Source organism: Corvus brachyrhynchos, unplaced genomic scaffold (assembly GCF_000691975.1).
Source record: "Corvus brachyrhynchos isolate BGI_N302 unplaced genomic scaffold, ASM69197v1 scaffold1, whole genome shotgun sequence".
In the NCBI taxonomy this organism is placed as follows: Eukaryota; Metazoa; Chordata; class Aves; order Passeriformes; family Corvidae; genus Corvus; species Corvus brachyrhynchos.
In genome coordinates, this window is record NW_008237222.1 from 3,170,030 (window position 1) to 3,196,884 (window position 26,855).

At 41.7% G+C, this 26,855-nt stretch overlaps 1 long non-coding RNA gene across 5 annotated transcripts in view; it reads right to left on the bottom strand.

Annotated features, from left to right (window-relative positions):
• LOC108445387 overlaps positions 1 to 22,414 on the bottom strand; it is a 28,572-nt gene extending 6,158 nt beyond the window's left edge. For 2 of the 5 annotated variants that reach the window (XR_001860213.1, XR_001860210.1), the window contains exon 1: positions 368 to 932. This is a non-coding gene — a long non-coding RNA (uncharacterized LOC108445387). Of the gene's footprint in view, positions 1 to 367; positions 933 to 11,162; positions 11,650 to 22,227 lie in introns of those variants that run through there. The other 3 variants (XR_001860212.1, XR_001860211.1, XR_001860214.1) reach the window with 3 other exon arrangements.
• Between the last annotated feature and the right edge of the window lie 4,441 nt (positions 22,415 to 26,855).

The window sequence follows — 26,855 nt, forward strand, 5'->3', positions numbered from 1 at the left end:
GATTTTTCAAGCAAGCCTTACAAGTGTGAAATTTTTGAAAAATCAAATTTAAAAAAAAGTAAAATAAAGTAAAATCAAATCCTCAGCTTCCTTTTGTCAGCATGTCAAGTTTAATCATGAAGCATCAGCAGCATTTTACCATACTTACATAACAATGTGTTTATTAATTTATCCAGCAGGCTAACTCATGTTCCCATTGAGGAATATATAATCCTTAGCTATTATTTAGAACCTTTCATCCACAGATGTCAAAATACTTTACAAATGCTGCAGTGCCTTTTGTCAATGCATAACTTTTATTAACATCAGTGGAAAAAGGATTAAGCCAAACATGTTTCCTTGAAATAAATATTTATTAAGAAATTACCTTGTTTGTTCCACCTCACTGTCTTTCAAACGTGAGTGTCATCATAGCATTCACTGTTTACCCAGGGGCAGTGACTCATCCCTGCTCCGAAGGCGCTCTCAGAGGCCAGCAGTCATCTTTGTCAGAGCACAGGGAGCACTGGAGGAGTGACTGTATCCCGCTGCCCATCTCCACTGACCGCAGCCTGCACAGCAAACAAAAGCACAGACGTAAATTAATCACACAATTGCATTAGTGCCCTCTGAACCAGCACACTCAGCTAGTCCTCCTCTGAACTCTGCTGCACTGAAAAGACCTTCAGCTGGATTATGCTTAAGCAAAAGCATTAGCATTGAGTGCAAAGCAGCACCCTGTTCCCTCCCACACGGACTCTCGTTAACCTAACATTGCCGCAGAGCCTTTGCTGTGCTGGCAGCGCCTCTGAATGCTGGGATGTGAAATAGTTTGGGGTTCGTATGCCTTCTTTTAGATCAGTATCTGACAGCCAGCAGGCAGCCCAGTGGCTGAGAGGACATGTCAGTGGTGAGCAGCTAACCCAGCAGCACGAATCCCCTCCCCCAGAGCATCACTGCTCTGCAATCGCTTGGTGCTGCTATTTCTGCCCAGCAGGTGAAAATACACCTCACAGCCAGCCTCATGTAGCCCAGACGATTATCCTCTTGCCCTGCCTTGGTGTCAGGATGAGGGCAGCAGGCCCTTAGGTACTCTGTTGGGTAGCCATAGATGGGCTCTGCTGAGGTGCACTGGGACTCTGAAACACCTCCCAACAGGATTACTGCTAGACAGTAGGTTGAGGAGGGGAATACTCCAAGGCAGAAATGTCAAGAAGGGGTGATAGAAATCTGATTTTCACCCCTGAAAGGCATTTCTCTGTAACCTAAGATTAATGTCAATACAAACCCGGTATTCAGAGCTCAGCACCCACTTTGGACTTTAACATCTGAGCCATCCTTTTCAGAATAGGCAATGGACTTGTTCTCTTAAAGCATAGACAATACTAAAATTGTTGTTACAATCTCTAGAAAATGTGGATGATTTTTCCCCATTCTTCACTCAGCAACACTGCTACTGGTTTGAAATTAAATCAATCTAAATTTTATCCTGCCCTCAGGACAGCAGTTATCTGTACTAGTTATGCCAGGCAGTGGATGCATGGTTCATGGGGATTAAACTGAAGAGATTCCGATTTCTAATCCAAGTGCAGAAGTGAGATAAGCATGGAGATGTACAGCCATGTACCAAGGAAGCTATTTTAGGCATGGGCAGTAGCAGAACATCAAAAACCTCAGTACCAAGAGCTTAGGGGCTTGTGACTTCTGAGTGTGCAGGACACAGGCAATGGTCATGGGGCTACTGAACGTGAATGCTGCTGCCATTGTGAGAATATGGGCTGGGTCACTGGGCTGCAGCTCAGTAATGCAGACTCGAGGAATTCAGCTCAGGTGTGAAGCATGGGGTTGTCTCTTTGAGCCATACTGAATCACAGAAATTGCTGTGTAGACTTACTTGATGCAGCAAGAATTCTGTTTAATGATAGATTTTTTGCAACATCTCTATTGTGAAGGGAAGACTGATCTCTTAAGCCCTCATGTCACAGGGGTGCCTGGTGTCTGTCACAGCAGAATGAGATTTAATTCAATTCTAAAATTTTCTTTCCACTGCAGATGTTGAAGGTGCAATATAGAAAGTGCAACACAAGTCAACAGTCTGTTACTCAAATGCTTTTGATCCCCATTTCAATGCAGTTTCAGCCTACATCAATATTGACCTAAGAAAGGTGGTTTATTTCAGCAACAGGTTTATCTGTTTATTAATAGATAAACTGACAACTGAGGCAAGAAAATATAACTCCAGCAAGACCAACATAGTTGATTTTACTTGTGATATTCAGTGTTGCCTTTGAAAGATTTTAAAGCAGTGTAACTGGGCCTCTGGAGCTTTCCAGCTCAAAAAAAAGGCAGGCAGGCAGAACTAAGAGGCCCTCATGATTCAACGTGACAGAATCTGACCTCTGTGTTTGCCTCCTGTGCAAATTCATGCAGAACAAACTAATGCTTAAATGCTGCATCTCTATTAGAGACATGGAATTCCAAACACAGCCAATTCTCCCTGAGCTGCTCCCAGAGCCCAAATCCCAGAGTGGGACGATGCAAGCCAAAAATGCAAACCCCACCCGGGCCAGGCACCCTGGGTCTGTAGGAAACTTGTGGTCAATGGGCACTGATTGATTCCACCAGGAAAGCCTGTATGGATCTGGAAGCAAGAGGAATTTCATATGCTGCCCACAGCGCTGTGGGCGAGAAGCTGCTACCCTGCCCAGGCCAGAAAGGGCTGTAGCTACAAGACAGCAGAGATGGGCACACATGGGGTGCCAGAGGCTTTTGTGAAGGGCACAGGGTACAGAAGGGAGGGTGGAGGAGGGATGAAGAGGGCTGCAGCACTGTCTCCTCGCCTCCTCGCTTTGGCGGGAGGGCAGAGGGACACGCACAGGAAAGCACCCGACAGCGTCCCCACCATCCTGCAAGGGGCCCAGAGGAGTTGCCTGCAATGGCTGGTGCCTAGAAAGGAGGAATATTTTGGCACCGTGACTTAATCAGAAGGGCCAATGGCACAGGCTGTCTCCACTCCCGCTGCAGCGAGTGGCACCCGGCGCTGTGGGGCTGGCAGCCGCTGATGCAAGGAGAGGCAGCAAGCAGCCAGCAGCACCAGCCACGGAACGGGAGCCCTGCCGGTCCTGGCGTCTCTCCAGAGAGAAGCGAAGCAAAACAAAAGAAAAAGTGACTCCCTGTGATTCAGTCTTTGACTTGTCCTAAAATAAACAATTCTCTAAGGCTCACAAATCACACATTAGAAAAGCCCCCGCCAACCAAAAAAGCATATATTCGTCTCCCTTGAATGCTCCACTATGCTTTCAACAACTAAAACCTGGAATAAATTTTCACTGCTTTTCTTTTGTGAACAGTAAATCCCTTCCTAAAATATGTATAAACTCAGAATGGGCAGCACTTTTTAGAAAAGAGTTTAAAAAAAAAATTATTAATGTTTTTTTCTGCATTGTATTTCATATGACATTATCATATTAAATTCAGTCCCATATGAAACTGTGGCATTTCATACTTTCCTCGAGGGTGTTCCTGCTTATTTTAAATCAACACACTGTTTTATAGGTTTTAATGTTAAAGTGGGAGCTAAGGTTTGCTTTGATCTACTGACTTTTCTGACTGAGCACATTAATGCTCCAGACTGACCTGAAGATTAAGAAATAATATGTAATTCTATTCCTGGAACTGTGAAACATCTTTGCTCTTTGCACAACTTTTAATTTTTTACACAGAAAGGCATAAGCCTATATTTTTTTCCAAATCACCATTGTTTCTGCTATATATATTTTATTACTAAACATGCCAGAGAGATATAAACAGAGAGAAAAAAATCTTGTTTGTCTTTAATTAAGAACATTTTTTGAAGCACTTATACAATGGTAATGTCAAAGGTTTCAGACTTGTACTTGATGATAGCAGATGTTGTACAAATAACAAGGTAGAATCAACCCCTGTAGAGAAAGAAGATTTTAAAAATAGGGCTTATTAAGAAGCAGGAGGGACATGGAGTTGTTTTTGAAACTGGGGCCTTTCCATTTTCCAATATGCCCCATTTTTTCCATCCCTAAGGGTGTGACTGTAGCTCCCAATCAGCTCAGGTTTGGGGGAGAATTAACACCTGCACCGGGAGCCTCTGCAAAGGCAGGAATATGTGCAGAAAACTTACACAGTCACAGCTGAAAAATGGGACAAGCTGGGTAATATATTCACCATCTGTGGTACAAATAGAAAACACTGAAGACCACATCTAAATTTTCTGCCTGAAAATGACCGTGGGTGAGCATTTGGCTCACGTTTAAATGCAGAACCATGAGCTTTCTCCTCCTCCTCCTCCTCCTCCTCCTCCTTCTCCTTCTCCTTTTCCTTTTCCTTCTCCTTCTCCTTCTCCTTCTTCTCCTTCTCCTTCTCCTTCTCCTTTTCCTTTTCCTTCTCCTTCTCCTTCTCCTTCTTCTCCTTCTCCTTCTCCTTCTCCTTCTTCTCCTTCTCCTTCTCCTTCTCCTTCTTCTCCTTCTCCTTCTCCTTCTCCTTCTCCTTCTCCTTCTCCTTCTCCTTCTCCTTCTCCTTCTCCTTCTCCTTCTCCTTCTCCTTCTCCTTCTCCTTCTCCTTCTCCTTCTCCTTCTCCTTCTCCTTCTCCTTCTCCTTCTCCTTCTCCTTCTCCTTCTCCTTCTCCTCAGGTAAAAGCTATCAGCTGGTGCTGCCAGTTATCTGTGCTGCCCACATCCCAGTCAGTGGCCTCCATGTTATCAGGCTGTCCTTCGTTTTTCACCATGTGCTTGCATTTCACCCCTCCTGCCTGGTGCCTGGGACGTGGTGCCAGTGGGCCGGAGCACCTGCACAGAGCCAGCGGACAAAACATGGGGCCTCTGGGACACGAAGGACCATCCTCTAAAGCATGGCGACACTGGGTCCCTGAATTTGGGCAATGATTGCCACACTGTCTTGAAACAGCTGTGCAATTTCTGGCTCTTTCTTATCCAGATGCCACGTTTTATCCAGAGATGGCTGCAGCTTGATTCCGGATGGACTGAATCCCAGCACCTCACACAGACAAGCATCTGCCTAACCCTTCTTTCTCATTTAATTGCAAGCCCTCCACAAATGGGCTGAACCCTACAAACAGTGACTGCATTGGAAAGGAGCGGTGAGTACTCAGTGGATCCTTGGCTCAGGCACAGCACCTACATCTCTGAGTTGGTATCTCCATGTGAAAATCAGAGTCTCCAGTTTCCACAGAGACAATTGTCAAAAATACTTGTTTATTGATTATTCTCTTATTTACCTGACATTCCTTGTAATTATCTCATGCTATTCTTATTTATTTCATTTTGTTTTCGTTGTAAGTGTAATTAGCAGCAAAGCTGCTAGCAACACCTTAATGTTTCTGTGGATATTGGAAAGAATAAAATGGTCTTAATTTTTAAAGAAATCCTGGCAGCACTGATGTATCTGCTACTACAGATGGCAATATATGTAACTTGCCAAGAGAGCATGAGTAACTTAATTTTTTTAAATTAGTAATTCTAGCATGGGTCAGAGCTGTCATGCCTGACTGACAGATTGTAGCCCATTGCTTTCCATCAGAGGACAAGGCTGGGTTTCTGATGTTTATAGGGGACACTACTTTATGTCTGTCCAAACCTTTTCATATCTGAGCTTCAAACCAGCCAGTCTGCAAGAGCAGTCCAGGGTTAAGATATCCAAGTACTCTGCACACAAGGTAAAAAATGGGAGTAGGGCTAGAGAATCTAGTCTAGGATGATCAAGCAAATATTTCAGACCCGGTAGCATCTGTATATGGAGCTATACCACAAACGCAAATAACTTCAAAATGAATTACAGATCTTTGCATAATAATTGCATTTTCACAGAGATGAATAAGGGCAGGTTTTCCAATGATAACTTTTGTTGTGGTTTCACCCCAGCTGGCAACCAAGCCCCACAGAGACACTCACTCACTCCCCCCACTAGCAGGACTGGGGAGAGAATTGGAAGGATAAAAGCTGGAAAACTCATGGGTTGAGATACAGACAGTTTAATAGGGAAAGCAAAAGCCACACACACAAGCAAAGCAAAACAAGGAATGAATTCACTGCTTTCCATGGGCAGGCAGGTGTTCATCCATCTCCAGGAGAGCAGGGCCCTGTCACATGTAATGGTGACTTGGGAAGACAAACTCCATCATTCCAAATGTCCCCCACCCTTCCTCCTTCTTCCTTCTTCTCCTCACTTTATACACTGAGCGTGGTGCCATATGGTCTTTGATCAGTTTGGGTCACCTGTCCTGGCTGCATCTCCTCCCAATCTCCACACACCCCCAATTTCCTCACCAGCGTGGCAGTAGGAAAGCAGAAAAGGCCTTGGCCTTTAACTCTATGCCAGCCAAACCCAGCACATTCCACCCCTTATTCCAAACCATTTACATCCTGTTCAGGTCCCACACTGTTCAATACAACTTCATTAACCACCCCCACCCTTGCCATTCTTTGATAATTGACAACTTTGACAACTTTTTAGCAGCTCCCATAAGATTATTGTGAATTTCCTCAACAGAGGATGAAGTCAGGTGGAGACACCAATCATAACTGATATTCATTAGAACATCTTTTCTCAATCAAGCTGTTATGCTGAATGGAATCCAGCTGTTATTATGGACACCAGACAACCATCGCTGAGGATATTCAATTACTCCCTTGAGTAATTGAATTGCTCCCAGTTACCTGCTTGGAGCAACATCTGCTTCCTCAGACACAAAGGCACATACGACACACTAGTGGCTTCAGGAAAGCACTTGGGGTCCCTTGTTTCACTAGGAGTGTATTTAAGCCTGTAGTTTTTGTCTGCAAATAGCAGCCACTGCCTTTTCAGATGTGCTCTGAGCTATACACCATGGTGAACACTGGTGTCTTCAGGCAGATTCAGCAGCCCTTTTGTGCCCTGAGTTGATTGGTTGTGCAGCCAGTCATGGTAAGAAGCATTCCTATGTACGTGCCCACAGAGTTTCAGTGTTTTCTGATGTTGGCTATTGAAGGTTGCCATAATCCAGATGGATGAGGACGTAGAGATCAAGTTCCTCCTGTAAACTCTGTATTTCCTTGATTTTTGCCTGCCTAAAATCAAAATCCTTCTGTTCTCCTAATTGAAGGAGTGTATTTTGGCAGGGAATATAAATTGCATTTTTGTCTTTGGTTGGACAGTCTTAAAATAACTGTCAGCCTTCGTTCTTTCAGAGACTGGATAGTGTGGGTATTTATAGCAAAACTGGTTTGATGGGTTAAGACTGAAAAATTAGAATCTATATTACATTTCAAAATATTACTGTGCAATTCTGAGATGCTGCCATGGAGACTGCATCATTACTCTGCTTTACATGCGCATTCAGTCACTAAGTCTCCTCAGGCTTTCAGAGCAAGTCCACCACAACCCTCTTCCAGCTTCCAACCATGAAGCTTCAATTCCTTCTTCAATGTAAAATAGTCAACAGAGCCATTGCAGTAGCCCAACATTAGCTCTCCAATGGCTCCCCATCTTTGTTCTTCCCCTGCTCTGAACCTGGAGGTCATGATTAGAAAAATACCAACTTCCTTTCATCACCTCCAGAGCACAAAACAAGGGCTGGCAGCAGGGTGCTGCACAGCAAGTCACACATGCTGCCTAGAGAGGCAAATGCATGCGGTCTGAGGACAGCAGGAGCACCCTTTTCTGTATTTTCCAATCTCGCCACTATTTCGCCACAGTTTCCAGACTGAAATTTTGCAGTTGTCTGGAAATAACTTCCTGTAATAAGGGCAGGTACAATCTTTGTTACCTATTTGAACAATATTCACCCTTGATTTCTGGTGAGGTCTTACACACCATCAAACAAAGAGTAAGACATAACATAAAAGCATACAACCTAGAAGTTACTGAACTTCAAAACTATACAATAATCTAAATCATTAGATTATTGTATAGTTTTGTAGTTCAGTAACTTCTAATCTAATCAATTAGGGATTATGGCTCTAATACTGCTGGCAACCTCAATAGTGATTAGGTTAATCACCTACAGCTGACTATCTCAATGAGTTTCCCAAGCTATTTATTTCTGAAAGGTGCCATTTTAGCTCAGTTTTCACAAAATTTATTTTCCGCAGTGGTTTAACATCACGGTTTAAGAAGTTAGTGCAAATCTCTAAATGCCTGTGGATAGCCATGAAGCTTTTGGTTTTATACCTGCCATTTGAATATTTTTGTAGAGGACTATAACTGCCTAAATCAGTGGAAATGGCCTGGCACACCCTGCAGTATGCTCATGCTTCCCACCCTCACTACTGGGCTGTCTCTGAAGCACTCAGCTGTGCATCAGCTCTCAACAGCCCAACGTGAGTTTCTGATGCAATGGCAGTGGAGGTGCCCTGTAAGAAAACCCTTTCCTCAAGCCAGCACAAAAACAATTTGCTATTAAATGAAGATGCTTCAGAGCATGGGTCACTTGCCTAACTGCAGGTAGCAGAGAGAATTTGATAACTGCACCAGTTGTTGCCTGAGCATCCAATATACATCTCTGTGGTGGGGAGAGGCAATGCTGTGTCAGTTGCTCTCAAGCTGTGTCACATCATGTCATGCAGCACACACTGATGTGACCTGGTGCAGTAGGTAATAAGATCTGTGCCAAGCTACTGAATAGAAGGAGATTATTTTAACATGTTGAACACTGCTGTCATGTTGGGCACGTTTCTAAATGCTTTTGTCGTCAAACAAAGCATTGTCTATATGTATGGTTTTTTCCACAAAAAAAGAAAAGCAGCTGGCAATTACTGCCATGGCACTGGAGATTATCACCTGCCCTTAGGGGGTTAGTTGTCCAAATGCCAGTATTTATGGTTTTGTCTGGAACCCCTAGATTAGAACTGTGCCACCAAGAGAGACCTCATGAATTATCACAAGTGAAGAACAAGGCATTCAGAGCTGCAATGAGCAATCTCATTATGGTATCTTCTTTCTTCACTCCTAGCCTGTGGATCTGTAGGGGACATGAGACAGAAATCCTAGGGTGTTCAACTGCATTTTGTCCATGAAAATCCCAAAGGAGCCATCTGCTACAGCACAGTTAGGAGATGGAAACTCTTGCTGTTTGGGTGTGTCTTGCACATATGTTGCTTTTGAACTAGGACTGCAGAACAAGCACCTGTAATATGCTTGAAAAGGGAAATTATGAAAATGTGGAATGATGTCCTATTTGTATGTTACCACTTTCTTCAGTATAGCAATCTGGAGTTCAATATATATATAGTATAGTTCAACATATATTGTATAGTTCAATTCTGGAGGACAGAATACCTGGCCTTCCAGCTTTTGGGGATGTTGTTCCTCTGCTGCACCACAGTTGCTTTGTGTATGCAGCATCTCACTGGCATGGAACTTAATTGTCCCGCTGCAATGGGATTTAATAAACATTTTCAGTAACCATCCACATACCTTCAGTATCATTAACAAAACCAATACCTGAGAAAAAATTTACTTCTAGCTCCTTCTTGGCAGAAAGAGGAGCATGCTGGGTAGTATTCAGAGCATGAATACAGTGTGGTTACGTTCCAAATGCAACCACATGCACCCCAACATGCTCAATGTGCAGTGTAGTTTTCATTTTTTTCGGCTTTGACCCACTTTTTACACAAACAGAAAAAACCTGAGCCTCTCCTGTGCCCAAACACACATGAGAAAAAGAACAAATTCTGCTTAGATGAACTGCATTGACATGACAAAGTCATTGTTGTCAGCCCCATAACTCTGGGGACTGGGGGGGGATTCCTCACTTGCACTTTTTGTCTAGCATTTACTAGACATTCTTAGCACTTTAGACAGTTCAGAGACTCAGCAAATTTCACAAGATATAGGCTCCAGAGCATCTGGGAGGAAATCCACCGAGAAAACTCTGGCCCAACATCTCCTAGCTGACGAGATGCATGAATTTGTTTTGAAACCCCAGAGGCCAGAGCAGGAGGACATCAAAGTGGACAGTGCTGCTTCAGTGCTGACCCAACAGCACAAGCCCTGATGCAAATCTAATCAAATCAACTCAAGGAAAATACATATCTCTTTATAGAAGGTACAAGGTCTATCCCACATTCTGAAGATCAGTCACTGTCTGCAGACATGTCCAGAAATTATGCCTATTTACTTAGGCAGAAGACTGATTGTGGAATCATTGGGACACAGCATTACTACTGATAAGTATCAAAAGAATTTGCATCCTAGATATGTCATTGTTAAAAAAATGTATCCCTGTTATTTCCTTTAATGCCATCTTGCAGATGGACACAGCTGATAGCTGATAGCTTCTCTTGGACTGTGCTGCAAGGTCAGGGAAATCACCAAGCGCAAGGAGCTCAGGACGTGACACCTTTCTTGATTTCCTGCTCAAAATAAAGCTCTAGGGCATCTAAGAGCTCCTGCTCCTGCTAAGCTTTTGCTACTGTTGTCAGATAGTCTAAAAAATCTCTTTGTAGCCTTGAATTATGATCATCAAGAAAAAACTACTGCCTAAAGCTGCAGCTTTGTGATGATGGGTACTGGTGCTGTACAGAAGTGCTTTCCACATACTTCAAGAAATACACATAACTCACCTTCTCTTCTGGGCAAGGTATAAAGAACATTCAATATTTATTGCTGGAACTTCCATCTACATCAGTGCCTTTTTCCACCAGGAGCATCATACTTCAACTGTGTTGCAAAGGGAAGAGGAAGCTTTTGTGTAGCAGCCGTGAACTGCCCAACATATCCACATTACTGTGCATGTTTCATGGATTCAGAATGAGCAAGACATTTTCTCCATGACTTCAAACATCAGGAAAACTGTTCAAAATTTTCTGCTGATAAAGAAAACCTCTGTGAAGTATACATGCAAGCTGGTATGACTTCTCCAGGTTAGCACATCATGCTCAGTGTCCCTTTAGAGCACAGGAAAACAACAGTCCCCACTGCCAACCTCTTCACCTCCTAGAGAACAGCACAGCTGAAAGAAGACTGCAGCCAGCTACCAGTGCAGCTAACTCCTTTCTTATTCCTTCTTTCATGGATAGTTTCCCTTAAAACAGCACAGGGAGGATTTTACAATTGATCATCCTCATGAGACAGTCTTTGAAAGAGGAACAATATTTTTCTTAATGTGATTGTATAACATGACTTGAATATTTTTGACAGTGAAATAAGCTTACCTAATAAAGTGGGTGCTGTGTTGACTCTTCTTTCCTCTTTCCTCAAAGGTAGGAGTATGCACAGTACAGAGAGAAGGTATTTGCTGCTCTTCTTGGTTTTCAGAAATACAGTGCTTAAAAAGACCTATCCACTCATGTAGTCTTGTTTGTCTCCACCTACAGATAACTACACCATACCAGCTTATTCAGTGCTGCAAGGATGGCAGGCAAAGCAAGATCAAAGAAATTAATTCAGCCTCTTCAGCTTTCAGGGTGAAGTCTGATACCTGGTAGAATTCATTCCTTGCCAGCAGGACTCACATGTAGAAATGTGCATGTGAAACAGAGGCTTACTGGGGCATTAGAGTTCCTGGGCAATGCCCATGGCCATCAAATTACTGCCAAAAAGCACTAACCACCAAGTTTCTATGCTGTTTAGCTCTCTATCCTGGAACAAGGGTGCAGGCATGAAGACCTCAGTTAATGCCAGTTTTTCCCTAGTTTCTTTCCGTACGTATTTGACAAGTCATTTTGATGTCATCTAGTCAAGTACCAGTCAGTAATAACTGACTTTGAAGAACTTAGACACACAGCCTAGCTTTCATAATCCTACCATAGTTTCTGATTTGCTAAAGGAAGCTTATGCAGAGGTGGTTTCAGGCATACTTTTAAATATTCTAAACATTTTTATCGATGATTCATCCCATTTGCCTTGGAAAGTTGTTTTTTTTTTTTGCCAGAGGGCATGGTTTTAAGTTTGTTACATTATTCATCTGCAACGTCAGTTGACAGTGCTCCCAGCCAGGTAAAGCATGAGAACTAACTGGCGCATGAACTGTAATGCTTAAGCAGGATCATTTCAGTATGGGAAGATTCAGACATGACATAAGGAGTAAAGAGTATGTCTGAGAGTTCCTTACTTACAAGGACTTTAGTGACAGTCTCAGCATGTCCCATCTCTCAAGAAAAAAATAAATTTTTTGTGTTTGTCTAGAATTAATTTCCTGACCTGTCACTCAGTAACTATTCCTGGTTCCACGACACTTTAGCATGACAAACACACCAGAACACATGATTTTTGAGGTGTACAGCTCTGGCTAGATGTTAAGCACTGCATAAGAACTTTCTGAGAGACAAAGCTTTGGTCCAGGCACCAGAGAGCACATACATCTTCATGAAATATAAAATCAGTATTTGGGTTTCCCAGCTGATCTGTTACAATCAGAGTTTGTATTTCTCCTAGAAATCCAGATGGACATCCAGATGAGGAATTAAGTCAATTCAGACCATGTTTACTGCCTATAATTCCAAAGAATGAAAATTATACAGGGTGATATTAAATTTTCTTTCTCTTCCCTAGTACCATAAAAAGTGGTGCTCCCTGAAGGAAACAAGGGAAAAGCATCAGTCCTGTTTGACTGAGAGGTCAACAGTCTCTCTGTCACTGGGCAGTAACACGACAGGAGAGTAAGTCCTTCAGAATCAGGGTCAGGAACAACAACACAAACCTGGAACCCTCCTAATTTCTTAACCTGACTCACCCCTACAGCTTCAGGCATGGTTCACGTAGGACTGCTTTCCTTGCCCTTGATAAGTCAGAATGATTTCACAAGATGGCCCTACGAAGCTTCTTTGATTTTTCTTTTACCATACCTTCATCAGGGCCCACCCTCATGGTCTGTAGCATGAATAGCACTTCTACTGTATCTGAAGCACTGGATTTGGTTGCTTAAACATCTACAGACCTTGGGAAACAAGGACTATGTCTATGGAGTCAAATGGAGGCCAGGCAGCATGTCCTAGGAAATGTAAAATGGTATTAGAAATCTAAGTCTAGAGTGTTGAATCCTGCCCATAGACACATAGATATCAACAAGGTACTTGCTGTAAAACTTCCTCTACTTCCTCTATTTATCCATGACAGTTAAGCTGCACCACTTCTTTGGAAACAGTTAAAGCTTGAAAAGAAAAAACCCCAAGGGGAAAGAGTCTTCGAATAGATAAAAAATTTATAGGTTAAATAAATGCCCTGACAGTGCTCCCTAACTTATTTGAATTTATGGATATGTCATATCCATACTATGGCAATTATAGGAACACATAACAGAATAACAAGGCTGAAATCGACACAGGAGTACTTTTCACTAAAATGCTGAGAATTCCTTTATACCTGTTTTTTGACAAGGTTTTTTGTGGGGTTTATTTGTGCTGTGTTGGTTTTTTTTTTAAGAAAAGGGAAAAATATAAACACAGCAGAGTCATCAGAGAGGATAAAATAAAGCTGAAGGTGAGATCAAGTGGTTATGGCATGAGTTGGTGTGTGAGACAAGCCTGTCTCAGGTGTGGTGCTAGCAAAGATGAGAAATGATACACAGGTACAGTGAAGGGATTTTTTTTTTAATAACAGGATAAAAATATAAGTGATAATAGAGGTAACAGTCACTAAGAGGACTATTCTCAAAGTTAAACTTGCATAACTTAGCTGAGAATTTGGCCCTTGATCTGGATCTATTTGAATGAAATATTGTCAAGTTCTAATTTTATCTTCAGTCCTGTGACTGTAACTGACATTAATTTCCAGTCATCTGTAGAGGAAGAAATCTTGCACCAGACATACTCTGCAGTACAGCAACACACAGCAACAACTCACCTACTGCCAGTCATACAATCACTGGGAAAATCACCTGTCTGAATGTTGATTTTTTCATGGAAGGTTTCTGTATTTCATACACACTGGATCAGTAAATGACCTAATGACAGTATGGTCATACCAAGTCTTCACAGGTGAGAAACCCACCTTAATGGAACCATCTGTCCAGGAATCCTTCTGGAGCAGTGATGACCTTATCAGCATCATTTGAACTGCAGCTTCTGTTTGGAGTGAAACCCCAATGCCAAGTACCTGACTCTCAACATGGGCTCCAGCTACAGGGCTTGAAGCACATATGGCTTGATCCTATACACCTTCCACTTGCTTTAGTAGAAAATGTGGATAATTACGAAGAAAATATTAAAAAGAGCAGTAGTGAAAACAGGGGAATCTACCTGGCCTCCAGCCCAGGGTGGTGAGGCTGAAGTGCAGCCAATGCTATCTGGAAATCCTGAGGAAATCTGCTGGCAAACAACCAGGAATGGTCACCCTGAGATGACACATTCAGGTGCACACCTAGACATGGTGGCTTGGAAACATTCATAAGTCCATCTATATGGTTCTTGTTTCTTTCCTTTTCTTAACATCGTAATTGCAAGGGGAAAGGGGCATGGCCACTCCAAGGGAAAGACTAGTTTAGCAGCACAAGGCAGAGAATCAGAGAATCATAGAATGGTTTTCTTTGGAAGATGTTGCAGTGGGGATACTGCAACACGCATATACCAAACCAGGAGTCCCGTGGAAAGGAAATATATATGGACAGACAGATTCTTGCTAGATGTTTCAGAGATGTTTATTTCTCCAGCCGCATGGCCGGAGCTCTGCTGAGGAACTGTTCCAGTCACGGGACCAAGGGTCCTTCTGCCCGCGCAGGGAACACAAACCAACCCATGGGAACGAGGCTGAGCAGGGGCAGGGAAACCCCGTGTCTGTGCCCTCAGGGCCCCTCTCCCAGGGCTACACGGCAGGGGAGGGACCCCAACACCTCACCCGTTTTATTTTAATAAAAGGAGAATGAAAACAACTGGATAAACATAACAAGAACAGTTTCAAGACAAAACAAGCCACCCTCCTGAGTCTTTAAATGTCCAAACAGATTCTGTGGAACATCTTAGGGCTGACAGAAGGGAGACAGAACTCTGAGCATGCTTTGTGGGGAAACTGAGGCAGGAGAGGGTTTAACTTCTTCCCTCCCCCTTTTCATCCCCCACTCGGCATTGGAAAGGGATTTTTGGGGAAACAATTGGCAAAAGCATGGTTTTGTGAGGGAAACCATGGATGAAAAAACGGATTGGGAATACACTGGGGGTAATAGGACATAGGGTAAAAGGGAAAGGTAAAAGGGATTAGGAAAGGGAGACTGTAGGGAGGGCTTACAATGGAGATATTGTCTAACATGACTACGATTTGTTGCATATATACTGCCTTTCACAGAAACACCATCAGGCCCAGTGACCTGTGATGCTTGTAACCCTTTTCTACCTAGTACAATTTTGAAGTGCACCACCTCTCCATCTCCCAAGCTTGGGATGCATTTTTCAGGGTTATTCTTTTTAATAGCAGTTCTATGCACGAATATGTCTTGCTGGTTGTCACACCTTGTTATAAAACCATAATTTTGCTTAACATTATACCATTTTACTGTCCCTAAGATCTTAGTTACTATGATCTTTTCCTTTTTCCGAGTGGGGAAGACGCCTTAAAAATCTTCTAGACATCTTCCACTAGATCAGGTTGCTCCAAGTCCCATCCAAACTGACCTTGAATACTTCCAGTGTTGCGGCACCCACAGCTTCTCTGGGCAACCAGTTACAGTGCCTCACCACCCTCACAATAGAGAATTTCTTCCTAGTATCTAGCCTTAACCTGCTATTTTTCAGCTTAAAGCCATTACCCCGTGTCCTTATCCCTACCTGCCCTTGCAAAAGGCCCTCTCCATCTCTCTTTTAGGCCTCTTTAGGTACTGCAAGGTGCTATAAGGTGTCTGTCCCCACTATCTTCTCTTTTCCAGGCTGAACAACTCCAACTCTCTCAGTCTGTCTCCAGAGAAGAGGTGCTTGAGACCTCTGATCACCTCTGTGGTCCTCCTCTGGACTTGCTCCAACAGGACCAAATCTTTCCTGTGTTGGGAATCCCAAAGCTGGATACAGTACTCTACTTAGGGTCTCCCCAGAGCAGAGGGGGACAATCACCTGCTAGCGATGCTGCTTTTGGTGCAGCCCAGGATGTGGTTGGCTTTCTGCTCTAAAGCAAGGATCAGAAGTGTTTTGACCCACAACTGTTCCACAAATTGACAGCACAACTAAACCTGGGAGTTGAATTTCCATGCCCTAACTTAAACCTTCTGGATGTCTAAGACAGGACAACACCTGAATGTTAGTGAGGTACAGCAGACCAGACTTTAAAATTGCTGGAAATGCACATGGTCAAAATAGAAGACTAGGAAGCAGAAGTGCTGTCTTTCTCTTCAGACTTAAGCAAATGAGCAAGTTGCATGGCCCTCTTCAGTTTCTCTCCTTTCAAAGTAACTGGCAAAAGCAGCCTACCTTGAAGATTTTTTATGAAGATTCAACACTTCCTTTTCATAAAGCAATTTGAAATCCTGTGCTCACAGATACTAACAAGCCCTCATATATGATAATATACTTGATTTTAAACAAGAAGACAATTTATGCCTTTTCAGAACTCATAGCAACATGATTCATTGGAATAGCTAATAAATGACATGCATTTTTTATTATTCAAAGTTTCTGAAGTACATTTTTTTCTTGTTTACATGAAGATATGTAGTGAAATAGTCAATAACTGTTACTGCACCCTCATTTTCAATTTATGATAGGGTTGTAGAGGAATGCAGGGAATAGAAATGCATCATCATTACAAATTTTGAGACAAATAAATCTTGTATACTTTCCCCAGATTCCCCCAGCTGCTACAATGGGAATTTTCCAGTGCCTTCCCAAGAGTGTGTCTTGCCAACCAGAGAGCACAGATCTTCCAACATCAGGAACTTTACAGTTCACTGGGTGAGAAACAACTGGTGAACCTGAAGTGGCATCACAGTATACATTGCAAAGGGTGTTAAAAATGATCAATCATGGTCAAATTGCCCTAAATTTGGATAATGAGTCATAAGGTATTGCTTCACCTCTCCTCCAAACTCATTTAGATATGGTGGGGGTGTCCAACATCAGAAGGAATCACACCTATAGCTTTTCAAAATCTAGAGCCTCTTGAAGTACAGATGGACAAGTACCACACTAAACCTCTGCCCTTGCAGGCTTAGCTTTCCAGTTACGTATTTTGACCTCTAGCAATTTTTCACCACTGAAGTATAAAGCCTAGGAAGAACTGGTAGAACCTTCCCTGTGCAGCAGCAGCACAAACACTGCCAACCAAAATTCATTTATAAGGGCTCCCCTTCCTCTGCCCTTCTTTCACCTCCCAAATGGAAACTGAGCTGACGAGCTCATTTGCCCTTTTTTCACCTTTTTTCCCCCCAAGTTTGGGGCACAGAACTGCAGGGAAGAGGGCTGACAAGCAGACATGTGGGCCTGAGCTGCTATGCCTGAGGACTGGGAAACTGGGGAGAACTGCAAGAGGAGCATGATTGTCTCTGTGGGAACCCAGAATGCAGAGACTATTTCTCTGCCTGTTTTGAAGGGTTTTACACCCCCCCCCCGGGACAGTATTGGTTTTGGCCTTTGTCCATGGGAAAATTTGCCTAGCCTCTGGGAAGAATTTGAATCTACAATGGTGTGAATTAGGTGATAGAATATTATGTAAGATTATCACAGGGTGAAAAATCTAGAGTTTTTATGTCTATTTGCATAGTAAATAGATAAAAGCAAAAAAAATAAAAATGGAGGATTGTTGTTGTTCTCCAAACCTTCTTCTTCTTCTACTACTCCATATTCTGCAGTAGAAGTAGTTTGGGATGATTGGATAAAGAATTCTGCAGTTCCTGTCTACGTGATTTAGGAACTTGTTGGACATTGGTAAAAAAGTGAAAATATCTTGCGTTTTAAGTTTTCATTGGGTAATTTACCTTTAAAAAGGCTGTGAAATCTTGATAAGTTGTCTTCTAGCTGCTCTATGCTATGTCTAGGTCACACCTTGTACTCCTTAGATAAGTACACAGAGTACACAGGCTTGTACTCCTTAGATAAGAATTAATGACCACATATCTGGAGACTGAGAAGCACGAAGTCCCATTTGCCTCCTTTTTTCTCCTGGCAAAAATCTGAACGTCTCCTCCATCAGGGAAGACAACAGTTAATAACGTGGACAGCGTTAGTCTCCTTACTTGAAGCTGTTCTTAGAGGGAAGTGTATCATTTAGTGAAATGTATAATTTTTGAGAATTCCTCTGAAACGTGGATTTTGGTTATGGCTATAGACAATGCATTTTCACTGTTCCTTGTACTGTCCTAAGGATGTTGAAGCATTAGTATATCGCAGAAAAGCTCTATTAGCAAAAGTTTCCATCTCTGAGAAGCACAGCAGAGAAACAAAAGAAGCTCTTGGTTTGTGTCTGTTACTACTGTGACCTTGTGATATGGGGCTCTCAAGATGTTATATCCCATGTTAGTCAAACTGGAGTAGGGCTGGCTTCTGCAGTATGGAGAGGGCAATGTCAGCAAGGCAAGGCAGATGATAAATCATATGAAGAATCTACCCTACCTCTGCAAACATCCCCATGTTTCTCACCCCCTTCCTGTGCTCCCAGGATGCTGGCTGTCATTCAGAGGATTGGTCAAGGTAGTAATTTATCTGATGAAAGGGATTTTTGTTGATGAGAACAGTTAGACTGCAATCTTTTTATAGCTGTTTTACAGACATGAAGGAGCCCGAGGCATAAAGCTGTCATGTAACTAAGATAAAATGAACAAATTAGAAATATGAAAAAAAAAAAGTAAAAAAAAAGAAGGTAAGACTTTTGTGTCTTTGTGAACCCCTGAAATCAGAAGTTCTTAACTTCTGTTTAACAGAAGAGAGAAATGATGACTCATTATTTCTTTCTACCATCTTAGAACAGAGAAGACATTTTGGTTTCCTTAAATATACACCAGCAACTTCCCATACCTAGACAGCACCTGAAACTGGATTATACAAAAGGAATTATTCCTTAATTGGCAGGACAGTTAACATGTGCAGGTAAGATAGCAAAGACAGAAAGAGAGCTCACCTAAGAAACCAGCGCTTTATTGTCAGCTCCTTCTTGTTGAGGAGCCTTAGGGATTGCTGAGGCTTGAAAGACAGTCTGCTGAGACGAGCATGTGATAGTATCTCCACTGAGGAAAGGTCCCCCTGTTCAGAAGTACAGCAGGGCTATCCAGAAACAGCAGTTTCCTCTAGCCTCTAGCCTCTATCCTCTGTATTGTTAATACGGCCAAGAGCAATACATGCACCACTTGACAAGACAGAGAGATTATTTAATTATTTATGCACAGTTACATCTCATAGACATCAGTATTGCATTTAGATACAGCCTTCTTATCTATTAGCACCTTGAAGATGTACTTATTACCTTTGATTCATGATACAGATAATTAATTTACAAAAAACCCCAAACTCTTTGGAATATTCAGTCTGTCTCGTTGACTCTTATTCCATGCATTGCCTGGATCAGTCTGGAAGTTTGCTCTCAGAATAATATTTTTAACAAGTTAGCAAAAAAAAACCCAAAAAACCAAAAAACCTGTATTTCTCTAAAGTCCTTATTCTGTGCAGTTCCAGTGCAGTTCACCAACACACAGACACTCAATGGCCCATTGTTTGTACTGCTTTTCCCCACCTCTCATAAGATAAAGAATTTCCAGTGAAACCAGATATTTTTCATCTAAAGCAGACACAGCAACAGAAGCTGCTAAGAAACCGCATCATTGCAATGAAAACAAACCTTCTGTCAAATCAGACAAATAAAGCAGAAGGTGCAAAGCCATTAGCAATACTGGATTTTGCGTAGATTTCTAACAAACCCCAAGACATTTTGCTTACTGCAGTTGTAGCTCCACTTACTAGGAAAGGGTCATATTTCATAATCCATGAATACTCTTGGTTCAATGGTCTTGGTTATTTATCACTATGAAAATTGATGAGTTTTGAATACAATACTAGCAATTAGTCAATGAGCAGGTACTTTTAATTAAGGCTACTGAGTCAAAGGTCTTTTAGGGAAATTGTATAAAGGCTGAGCATACCTGGACATGACAGATAATTCTGTAGCATACACCTTCTATACAAATATCACACTTTTCTGCTACACCATATTAAGGGTCCATGTGGCGGAATCCATGGCTCAAATGCTACATAGTAGTCTGAGGTCTCATTCCTCAAAACATTTCCCTAAGTTGCTCTTTTTTAACTCTAACTGTAGATGAGGGGCAGAAATATTTCCACTTAAGCTTTTTATTATTATTTTGGTAAGCCATAATTAGGCTGTCACTCATTCAGATCCATCTGGCAATCTGAATATCTGCGTTCATTACGGGAAGGAGTGATTACGATTTGTTCCAAATAACTGTTGTTTGAATTAACTGAGATGACAGATAAATGCAGATTTCCTCTGCTTCAGAGGCCTTAGGGGAGGTTTAAAGTGCAGAGGCTGTTTTTGGAGATACTTCCTCTACACTTAGCAGAGGAGGCGCAGTCTCTTATGGGTATGTTTCACAAATACTTACTGCTAATTCAGTATCAACTGAAGGGTGTATCTACACGAGTCTTTAAGGTCAGATCAGGAGGGCACTTTGGAAGGGAACTCTTAGCAATACTCACTTTACTGTGGTTTTGGTCACATCAGAAAAATGTCTTGGTACACACAACCTGAATTCTGGAAGATAATGGATGAACCACTAACAGGAACTCAGTTCTCAAGACTGATCTAGAAGTAGACTGGAGTGAAATCCCCTGAAAGGTGTATAGTGTGGACAGCTGGTCCATAGTATCAGTGGTTTTGTTCTAGACTTCCATTCTCATCATGCTGCCCTATTTGGTAAGGCAATCATTCCCTAAAATTCTGGGTTACTGTCATTTGAAAAAATGCTTGCAGAAAAAGCACTAGATAAATGTGGCAGCTGATGTGCTTACCTACACCTGATTCCTCCTGCCATGAGCACAAAGACAATTTCTACCTATGAAAGTCGTAGCTATCACCAAATATACTAGAGGGAGTTAATCAGTTTTACAACAGTTTTCGCTAATATTTTCCCTTAAGGAAGAGCCGAAACATTAAACAGAACATAATATGAAGGCTATTTTAAAACAAAAAGTTCATATAGATTACTTCACCAGGCATGTGGTTTGAGTAAATAATCAATTCTCGTTTTGAGTAAAGCCTGGTCATAATGATTTCCAAGAAGCTGTACTGTATTATTATCCTGATTCACAGGATGATAACTATTATGAATAACCTGAAGTATTCAATGGGTTTTGTTGCTCACCATCACACACAAAGCCAATGGCTGAACCAGTAGCAGAGCACAGCAATTTTGACAAGAGTTCTTGATTGCTTTAACCATAAATGTTATTTTATAAAGTCACTAGCTAATGAAAACCAAAACCCCAACAAGACGCCCAAACCTCTCACACTTAAAAACCTTTGCTCAAATTATTCAGCAATTAGTGGGGGAAAGTAGAGAACTGATCACATTCAGGCTCAAATCACTCTCTGCCCTGCTACTTTTCTTCCCATATCCTACAGAATCTCACGAGTATTTAGCAGGATTCACCTTCCTCTCTGCCAGCACTACACCTTCACTCCAGATGGCTGCTCTGGCTCAGTCTTGTAGAATATATTGTTTGACAGAGTTCCTGGCCTCCACAGCACAGCCAGTGTGGCACTGGAAATGAAGCAAGGTGAGTGAGCTCCTCCATTCTCCCAAGGGGAAAAAAAACCCCTTAATTTTAGTAGGTTTTATCAAAGGACTCCTTCTCTTGAAAGTGCTTTTTAACCTGAACAAGTAGCTCCCTGTTCAAAGACACTGCTGTGTCACTGTCAATTACCTGTCTGTCTAATGGACAGTAGAAGCACCTGAGGTGCTAAAAGTGGCTAGGTTTGTTATGATCTCCCATTATCTCACTACAGTGAATTAACAAAACAATAACTTGAACCAAGCAGGGTGCTATATCAGTAACTGATCTTGATACACCCTTCTTTTAAACAGGAACATTTAAGAACAGGGATTGCAGCATGATGAGAAATGTTGCTCTCAATTCAGTATCACGTGTACATTGAATTTTACATTCAGATATCTGGGCACAATTCTCTTCCTACCCAGAATCCAGACTTGGCCCCATTAAATTCAAGAGGCAATTTACCAGAACACAAAGAAAGCATTTCAGGATTACTGATTGCTTTCTCTCTCTTTGCTTGGTTGTTTCTCTCCCTTGCCTTCTTGCCCTGCAAAGATTCAGCTGCAGAAAGACAAGTGGTTACCTTGGAAAGTGTGTACATCTGGGAGGCTTTGTCCATGCAGTGTCAAGTACTGCTGCAGGAACTGGTGCTGATGCCGAGCTACTGCAACCTCTGATCATTGGGCTTGAAAAATTCAACCTCACACTCCAATGGAGAGATAATTTGTGTCACTTAAACAACCTCATCCTTCACTGCTTCCACTGCAGGGACTGAGATAAGAGTTTCCATGGTGCAGAGCAGCTCTGCGCATGCTTCAGTGAAATCAGAAACGCCCCCTCTTTTCCCTGTTGGGTAAGCCCTGCTCTGCAGCTGTACCTGCTGATCCATTAGAATATTGCCTCAGATCTTCAGAGATTACTTTTAAGGTGCATATCTTTTTTTGGTTTTTTCTGCAGAACAGAAGGAAATATATGTGGGTTTAATATGGAAATTAGGATAACTAATTATATTGTAATTAGTACAGTGAATTATGCTGATGGGGAAAGTGACAATGATGGGGGAAAAAATGAACGGAAGATGTTTGTATCAAGGGAAGACTTTCCTATTAGCCAGCATGGTACATTTCCAAGACTGGAAGGGAACCAAAGGAAAAGATGAGCTTCCTGGTCCAGCATGACCTCTCTTTCCATAAGCACTTAGCACCAGTTTCTACACTATTTCCTCAGGGACAAAACAGAAGAAGAAAACTGACCCAAAAGGCTACTGAATCAATGCAACTTATTTTTGATGCTTCAGAAAAATGAAAATAAAAACCAAAACCCCATAGTTTGATCAAATGAGCATGAGCACGTATTTTTTGTTCACCGTAGCAAATAAATGGAATGTATGATACTTCACAAAATCAACTACCATTTGATTCTGGAAACACACCTGTTGCTTTGATTCTGCCCAAGACTACTTGGACAGCTCTCTGTAAAGACCTGAATGCTGCAGAACATGGCATTTCCATAGGTTTATAGAGGCAGACCACGGAGATAAAAAGGAAATCCTGTAGTAAGAAACCTTAGAGGACAAGGTTGCTGTGCTCCTTAAGTATCAGTCTGTTTAAAAAAGGAACTCGAGGAACTCAATGGTGCATTAGGCTGACTGTGCCTCAGAGAGCCAAGCTGTAGATGGACATGCTTTTTTCTAAACCTGTTCTGTGTAATGTTAGCGTACCAAGTGGTAAATCAGAGTCTTGCCTACATAGCACCCATGACATCATCCCTGCTTGTGAATCTGCCCCTCTGGGAGATAATTTTTTGTCAGAATTTCCAGAAAAGATGCAGCTTCAAGTCCATCAGTGTGCAGGGGAGAAATCATTGCACATGAGGGCATTTTGCTGTGAATCATGCTCTTTGTGTGGGAGAGATAAGTGAAGATTAAAGAGAGGTTTGAGGCATTTTTCTCCACAGTATTGCACCTGGCAAATTTCCAGAGAGAAATAAACCCTGAGATCTAGGAGACAGACTGAAAACTTCTCAAAGACAAAAATGAAAAGTTGCATTCTGCTCCATTAAAAAAATGACACCGTATTTGAAGAAAGGCAGAATATATATCTAGTCAGAATGAAGTTAGGGCCTGACTAAAGGCTAAATTTCTCTTGTAGATTTTGTGGCTTCGTACTGCTATCACCACATTTCATCTACAGCATAAACATAGAAAATACAACCTTTGATGCCAGGCCTATAAAAGATTTAAAGTTTCTGAGCAACGCTTTTCCAGTAATCTATATGTATAATATCTGCAGATTTTAAACACTGCCCATTAGATATACGGTTCCACAAAATGTTCTTTTTTTCAGACAGACTAATACTTCAGCTGCCTCAAAAAATCTTCTCTTTTAGGATTTCTAGTGGAAAGATTTCCCTTCTTTATCACAATGATGTCACAGATTAGTGAGGGTGGCTACTTCCTCCCACCCCCGTTATCCAAGATTTTGTGGTATGTGTTTAGTTTCATTTTTCATCCTCTGCTCTCAAAATTAACTCAGCTGTGGATGAAGACATATATCCTATTAGCTCTATCCCTCTGGGGAACGCCTACAACAGCTGCAGCTGCCATTTCATTTCTCCTTAATACCCTTGTGTCCTAGAATACAAATAAAACAAATGTTGGTATCTTGTCCACTGCACACCCCACATCATATTTTTTTAAACAAACTGTACAGCTACACAAAATGTCCCTGATAAGACATTGTTAGTCACTTGCAATGAAGCCGTTAGAGTAACAGTTTGTGCCTCCATAATCCATCCTGGAATAATGAAATTCCACACTGAATACTGATAAATGATCCAAGATCTCATAAGCCTTCTTAACTCTGAACAGTGAAACATGAAAATACTGCAGAAACCATGGCAGCTGACAGGTAGAGTCATTAGAAAAATGTATGCAAATCCCACAGCAGATGACACTGCATAAAGTAAAGGAGTTTACAGCTAATGACTTGTACTGATGCACAGTCCCATACTCTGAAAATGTCTAACATTTACATCGATGACAAATAAAACACTAATATATTTAGATTTGGGTATCTTCTGTCCTGCACTGAACTCAAATTTGGGAGATAGACTTAAAAACCTAATAATAGCAGTCTCAGATCTTGCTTATACTTACATTTTGACATGCCATGTATTTAAAATTCAGCTAAGGACAAGAATACAGTGTATCACCAGCACTGGATTTCCATCTGCAAGATACCTTCACTGTCTGAAACAAGACTGTGTCTTGTTCCTGTGCAGCGAAGTAGCAAAACAAAATTTGGAGTCTTTGGCTGATATTGTCTCAGATTTGCTACTTCTCTCCCCTAGCAGCGGTACACTACACAAGAAAAGGAGCTGATGGTAACCAATAAATTAGCAGGGAACGTAAAGGCACACTCAGTGAAGTAGTTTAGACACATGAATGCAAGAATTGAGTTCAGGGTGCTACATTTCCTCTGCTGCAAATGGGGATACAGACTGGGACTGAAGACTGGGATTCACAACCAAGCACTCCTGAAGGGAAAGGATGATGAGGAAGAACAGCCAAGTCCAGCTGAGAGGACAGGTCTTGAACTGTGTCCTGCCTTAGAATGCACAGACCTCATCATGCGCAGAACCAAATACCATCCATCCCTTAGCATGACTGTGGCAAGGGTTGCATTTCCACAGCACCTTCAGCCTGAGTGCAATCAATGTTAAGGAATTTTTTTTGTAATACTGAAATAAAAGGATGCTATCATTCTCAAACTACAGCTAAGGACACCCTGACAAGCAAAAGTACTGTTCTAAAGTGTGTTCTAAAGCAAACATATTTAGCCTCTGGCAAAACCAGGAGTGGCGGCAGTTTTAAAATTTCAGCAAATATGTAGTTCCTATTGCAAAGCATATAATAGTGACTTAAAAAGGAGAGAAGCAGAGGTCTATCAATTATCTTTCTACTAAAAGTGAGTTGTATTTGTATTATATGGAACCTCCAGATCTAAGTCAAACTGATCCAGAAATCTAGCCTCTTTTAACTGCTTTGAAACTATGGTATTAATTATAATACTCTTTCTCCAATTATATCTGTACTTTCCTTGAACCTGATTTTAAAAGTGTACAAGACAGTTTTAGCAGAAAAGTATTATAAAGTCAATACTATGATTAATATAAAGTCCATTCAAAACTGCAAAGTAAGACTCCATTAACATTTCTTTCTTCCATTCAAGTAGCTTGTACCTCGCAAACTGGTATCATTGGCAGTATCAGCAGCAATCTCAAACATAGGCACCTCCCTGCACTCACCAAATCTGTAAAAATTACCTAATAAGGACAGTTCCTTATGAATTAAAACACCCAAATGTTTTTAAAAATCCAAGCAAACCCAAACCAATACCCAGGGATTGTTTGTTCTTGAGATTCCATTTGTGGTCTTCTCAAAAGGGAAAACATGAAGTAAATGTAATAATCACTTTCCTTCAGGGCTGTATGGCTTGGGAACCTTTACTAGTCATCTCAAAGTAATCTGCAAAGAGCGGTACCAGAAGTGCTGCTGGTTCCTGCCAGGACTACCCCTGCTCACTGGGTAATAAATGCTCTGCACTTCCATGGGTCACTGTCAGTGATGGCGGGGCCCTACAGAACAGGGGAGAAGAGTCAAAGTGGATTCTTTTTTGCCTTTGCTATTCAAGCATGAAGCAGCTACATATTCTCACGGTAACTGGCATCTCTAACTTCTCATTATTCAGAGCTCCTCCTCCACTATATGTGTTAGCAACTATTCACAAAATCAGATGACCAACTCTTTCACACAGAAAAAGAGTTGACAACACACAGGAGGTATGCAACCATATAATAGTTTGGAGTCTTCCAGTTGCCTTAGCTTTATGTGTGTCTTTTAGACCACAAACTGTTCATGACTAAGATAATTATAAGCACAAGTGTTGCAGCCATTCCCTAGATCCCTACATGCCTAGTGCACCTGCTAGATAGTTTTGGCCAGATTTCTATGGCTACATCCACAGCACAGCTGGGAGGCTGATGCTGGTGATGATACAAGATTTTCTAGCCATGGAGCCAGACTGCAAAAATCGCATTCTACCTTTAAGAAAGCACCTCAAATCCCAGATTCAGGAACTGGTTAATTATTTATGCAAAGTGAAACAGGTCAGTCAGAGGCTTACCTGCACAGAGAGGAGGAAAACCAGA